The sequence below is a fragment of the Homarus americanus genome, unplaced genomic scaffold (assembly GCF_018991925.1).
Source record: "Homarus americanus isolate GMGI-L3 unplaced genomic scaffold, GMGI_Hamer_2.0 scaffold22250, whole genome shotgun sequence".
NCBI lineage: Eukaryota > Metazoa > Arthropoda > Malacostraca > Decapoda > Nephropidae > Homarus > Homarus americanus.
Genome location: NW_024741189.1, coordinates 12509792 through 12516043, shown reverse-complemented (window position 1 = coordinate 12516043; position 6252 = coordinate 12509792).

Here is a 6252-nt window from a genome sequence, read left to right as displayed (position 1 = left end):
TGGGGATGTGTGGGTGGGGATGTGTGGGATGTGTGTGGTGTGGGGATGTGTGTGGGATGTGATGTGGGTGGGGATGTGTGTGGGGATGTGGTGTGGGATGTGTGTGGGTGGGGATGTGTGTGGTGTGGGGATGTGTGGTGTGTGGGATGTGTGTGGTGGGATGTGTGTGGGATGTGTGGATGTGGTGTGGGGATGTGTGTGGGATGTGTGGCGGGATGTGTGGTGTGGGGATGTGTGTGTGGGATGTGTGGGTGGGATGTGTGTGGGGATGTGTGTGTGGGATGTGTGGCGTGGAGGATGTGTGTGTGTGGATGTGTGTGTGTGGTGTGGGGATGTGTGTGGTGGGGATGTGTGTGGCGGGGATGTGTGGATGTGGATGTGTGTGTGGGATGTGTGGCGTGGAGGATGTGTGGCGTGATGTGTGTGGCGTGGAGGATGTGTGTGGCGTGGGGATGTGTGTGGCGTGGGGATGTGTGGCGTGGGGATGTGGCGTGGGGATGTGTGGCGTGGGATGTGTGGCGTGGGGATGTGCGGCGGGTGTGTCCAGCTGCCCCATCGTCCACCGTGCATGTCACGGCGGCCTCTGCAGGAAGTTTAAACGCCTGCTGACATGACAGATGCGTGACACAGTGAGCTATTGGCGTGACAGTGTGGTCTGCTAACATGACAGCGTGACAGGGGGGGGATCTATGACAACGTGTTCTGATTACGTGAGCGTGTGTGATCAGAGCACAGTACAACACAACACAACGCAGCACAACACAGCGCAGCACAACACAGCACAGCACAGCACAACACGGACAACACGGCACAACACAGCACAGCACAGCACAACACAGCACAGCACAACACAGTACAGCAAAGCACAACACAACACAACACAGCACAACACAGCACAACACAGCACAACACAGCACAGCACAGCACAACACAGTACAGCACAGCACGGCACAACACAGCACGGCACAACACAGCACGGCCATATTCCTGTAAAGATGAATATTCAGGGAGCCGGGTGGTGGGTGTCGAGGAATTTGCATGTCATCAGCGGCAGTAACTATGGAGGGGGAGTAGGTGGGGGAGGGGGAGTAGGTGGGGGAGGGGGAGTAGGTGGGGGTGGAGAAGAGGGGTGGGGGTGGAGAAGGGGGGTGGAGGTGGGGGGGGTTGAGGGGGTGGAGGAGTATCCCTTCCCTCACATGTAGATAAACACCTCCGCCCCTCCATCCCCTCACCTACCTACCCCTCCACCCCCCCCTCACCTGTCCTCTTCTCATTACACCAAGGAGACGACGTGGTCCTAACCTGACCTCACATACAGCTGCTGACGCTTTTGCTGCTCCTGTTGTTGTTATTGTTTTTATTGTTGTTGTATTCTACAGGTATTACAGTTTATATCTTTACTCTCGTTCACTATCTTCCTGTCTTCTAATTATCTCTTCCCTCTATCTCCCTCTCCTTCTCTCTCTCTCTCTCCCAATTCGCCTCCCTATCTCTCTTTATTCCCCTCCCTTTCTCCCCATCTCTCTCTCTCTATTCCCCTCTCTATCTCCCTCTTCCTTTATTCCCTTCCCTCCTTCCCACACAATCGCATCTGTAACGTAGCTGCCTCTCTGTTCATGACACAAGAGGCTCTGTTTACAGCGAAGTAAGGAGCACTGAGAAAGAATCATGGTATTCCTTCGGGTCTGGTGGAGCGTGGTGGAGCATACTGGAGCATGGTGGAGCGTGGTGGAGCATGGTGGAGCGTGGTGGAGCGTGACGGAGCGTGGTGGAGCGTGGCATGAATACACCTCTTGATTAATGTCTCAATTGACTCTTGTGTATACAGAAGGATTATTTGACAGTGTGTGTGTGTGTGTGTGTGTGTGTGTGTGTGTGTGTGTGTGTGTGTGTGTCTGTGTTGTTCACTTTGTGTCTGTATTATTCAGACTAAATAAACAGTTTCAATTTCAGGACTCGGAGGGCAAGTGGTTATCAGATCAGGAAGCTGGGAGTGCCGGAGCCGTGGACTAATAACTCTTGCCCATTCTGAAGGCAAAGTGAACGGGGGCAAGGGGAGTGTGGGCAAGATCATTGAGGGCAAATGGAGTGTGGGCAAGATGAACGGGGCAAGATAAAGCAAGGGCAAGATCACTGAGGGCAAGGGGAGTGTGGGCAAGATAAAGCAAGGGCAAGATCACTGAGGGCAAGACGAGTGGGGGCAACAAACTCCTAAGTCAGGGGAGTAGAAATAATTCCAACTTGGGATCACAAATTACCAACTTAAGCACACAAAAAATGAGGAACGTGAGCCTGACAAAGTTCTCTCTCTCTCTCTCTCTCTCTCTCTCTCTCTCTCTCTCTCTCTCTCTCTCTCTCTCTCTCTCTCTCGACGTCTATTTATCTATCTTAGGTCAGGTTAGGTTAGGTTACGTTGGGTTGACATTATAAGTGTCAGTGTGGTCGTCTGGTAAGAGGTGATGAGGGGTGGCACTCACTCAAGGTCGTCCTCAAGGCCACGGCCTCCTCAACAGTGCCATGGCCTTCACTCACAAGCTTAATTAACCGCTACAGATTGAGGTACAGATACAAGTTACAGGTACAGAGTTTTCATATGATTTCTGGAACATCAACACTACCCAGGTCACATTCATCTGGCGCGTGTGAAGAGGAGGAACCTATTGTAGGGTCCTATTCCTTCTCTCTTCCCCCCCCCCTCCCTTTTCCTTCTTCCCTCTCTTTTTCCTTTTCCTCCTTCCTTCACCATCCCTCCCCTTTTCTCTCCTTTCCTCACCCACTCTTTTCCCATAACTCTCCCATAATTCCCCCTCAACCTGCTTATTTCCTTCCCTCCCCCTCCTCCTCTCCCCCTCACCCTCCATTCCTCCCTCCCCTCACCTTCCTCCCATCACCCTCCATCCCCCCAACTTCCCTTTCACTCCCTACTTCCCCCACTCACTCATCCTCCCCTCACCCTCATCTTACACAACTTTCCGTATCCATCGCAAACTTTTCCTCACTTACCGCGAAATTAATGTGCTATTTCACACAGTTTGGCGGTGAACGCGGTCTGCTCGTCTAAGGGATTTACTGTTCATTTCGAAGACTTGATTACAAACAAAGCGACAATAAATTCGTGGAGGTGGGTCGTGTTGTAGACGGGGAAGTGGACGCCTGGATAACTGTCTGCCTAGATAAAGTGCAGGTGTATTGCTGCTACCTGTCGACGGGGAGGGGGGGAGGTGAGGTGTTTTGTTTTTAGTGTGGGATATATTGTCTGTCTGTCTGTCTGTCTGTCTCATTCCCTCTCTTAGTTACCCCTTTCCTATATAACCTTCTCCCTTTCCCTTCTCCATGCCTTCCCTTCCATCTCATACCTTTAATTTTTCTCTATCCATACTCTCCTTTCCTTCCATACCCTCCCTCCCACTTCACCATACCCTTCCATCTATTCTCCCTATCCCTCCTACCCACCACACACACACACAGCCTCGACAGCATCAAGTGTGCAGAGTTACATGGGTAGAAAGTGCTTCCAGGTTCTCCATTAGTGACTAAGAGAAGAGCCAGGAGCCAGCCAGGAGCCACAGGATGCTAGCAGTGCGTGGGGCGACACACACACACACACACACACACACACACACACACTCTCTCTCTCTCTCTCTCTCTCTCTCTCTCTCTCTCTCTCTCTCTCTCCTCTCTAATAACATCTAAAAAATATTGGAGTATAACTTAAAGGGAGTAGGAGGTGCGGGGGACAGTGGGAGGGAGTGGGAGGAGGTGGAAGGAGGTGGGAGGAGTGGAAGAAGTGGAGGAGGTGGAGGAGGTGGGAGGGTGGGAGGAGTGGGAGGTGGGAGGTGGGAGCCCTCTTCAACACACGCGCCCATCATCACACCGGCCCACAGCCTCCTAATGGCAATGGTGTGGCATTCTCACCTAGCTTACAACTTAACGGCCAGTTACACCCCCCCCGACCGTGGTGGTGGAGGGGGTGGGCAGGGAAGAGGGGGAAGGAGATGGGGTGGAAGAGACAGGAGGAGGTGGAAGAGGGTGAGGAGGGAGGTGGTGGTGGAGGGAGGGATGGGAGGTGGTGGTGGAGGAGGATGGGGAAGGTGTGGTGGTGGTGGAGGATGGGGGTGGTGGAGGATGGGGAGGTGGTGGTGGAGGAGGATGGGGAGGTGGTGGTGGAGGAGGGATGGGAGGTGGTGGTGGTGGAGGGGGATCGGGGAGGTGGTGTGGAGGAGGAGGGATGGGGGAGGTGTGGGAGGGTGGTGGAGGAGGGATGGGGGAGGTGGTAGTGGTGGAGGGATGGGGAGGTGGTGGTGGTGGAGGGGATGGGGAGGTGGTGGAGACGGGTAGGTGGAGACTCTTACCTCATCCTTCAGGTCTCTCACTCTCCTCTCCTCTCATTTTTCTCTCTCCCACTCACCTCCGGACACCAGCCCACTCCAACACCTATCATACCTCCACGTCACACTTCTCACCTTAATTAGCTTTATTCTCCACCGTCTATCTCTCCTTCCCCTCTCATCTCCCTCTCATTTCTCCCTCTCCATGACCACACTATCCAATTAACGGCCCCCACGCCTTTCCTTTTCACCCTTCCTTGCCTTTTCGTCTATTTTCTTATTAGTTTATTATCTCTCTCTCTCTCTCTCTCTCTCTCTCTCTCTCTCTCTCTCTCTCTCTCTCTCTCTCTCTCTCTCTCTCTCTCTCTCTCTTCAATTATTATCGTTTGACATCACCTAACAAATACTATTATCACACCACCTCCTCCTCCTCCTCCTTCCTTCCTTCCTTCAACTTCCTTTTCCTCCTTCTTCCTTCCTTTCCTCCTTCTCCTTCCTTCCTACGTCACTCACACCTCACACGTCTTCACCAAACTCTCTCTCAAGCTTCCATCCTTTTCCTCTGCCCGTCGACACTACCAACTCGTGAATGCTGGGCGACACACACACACACACACACACACACACACACACACACACACACACACACACACACACACACACACACACACGTGGACCAAAAGATGTTGATAACGGCAATACACTGAGCTTGTTAGTCCCCTGATGATGACGACTCGCAAATAATATCAAGGAAACGACTCCCGCTTCTTCATTTTTGAAAGGAAGAGAACAGGGGAGAGGAGAGGGAGAGGAAGAAGAGAAAAGGAGGAAAGGTGAGGGATATAGATCCTAGTTCTTTATTTTTGGGGGAGAGGAGAAAGGGGAGGAAGAAAAAGACAGGGAAGGAGATGGGAAGAATAGCAAGGTGAAGAGGAAGGGTCGGTGAGGGTGTTAGTCATGGCCTATGTTAATTCTTCTTCTTCTTCATGAACGCTGGGGAATTGTTTTACTCCTTGTAGTTTCTGAATTATGTGTGTGTGTGAGGGGGTACACCTGTCCTCTCTAAATTAATGATCTGTGACGTCAAGCCCACCTGGAAGATGATTAGGGTTAGGCATTTAAATCCTCCCCTTGATACTTACGTCACCAGGTCCCTCACATAGCAGGGGGGAGAGAAGATAGGTATTCCCATCAACAAAACATCCCTAGGTGTGTTAGTGAGTGGCCAGGTGTGTGTCATGAGTCTCCTTGTGAACATGTGTGTGACATACTCCTGTAGGTAGTAACAGCAGCTATAGCACCACCAGCAGGAGAACACTATCACCACCAACACCAGCAGGAGAACACTATCACCACCAGCAGGAGAGCACCACCTACAGCAGTACAACGAGACTCACCGGACGGGGCTTCGTCAGGATCGATGAGGCAGTGTTCCCGTCGAGGTCGACACCGGTAACACCAGCTGAGGTGACACCCTTTGAGGCAGTGGCACCCCCTCCCCCTCCTCCTGCAGTGGCACCTCTCCCCTCCCCCTCCTCCTGCAGTGGCACCTCTCCCCTCCCCCTGGACACTGATCTTTCTCCCTGCCTCTCCCTGGGTACTGCCTGCCATCTTCCTCCATCCTAACTATCTCCTCTCTTCCTATTTCCCCTTTCCTTCCTATCTTTCCTCCCGTTCTCCTCCCCACCCATACTTCCTTTCCTCCTCCACCCACAATCAGTTACCTCTCTCTCTCTCTCTCTCTCTCTCTCTCTCTCTCTCTCTCTCTCTCTCTCGCTCTCTCTCTCTCTCTCTCAAGTAAGGATAATATAATTTCCTGTTGGTGTGTGACCTGACGCGAGGCACAAGGCGACACCTCATCTCCTGTGGCTAACGAAGAGAGAGAGAGAGAGAGAGAGAGAGAGAGAGAGAGAGTGTGTGTGTG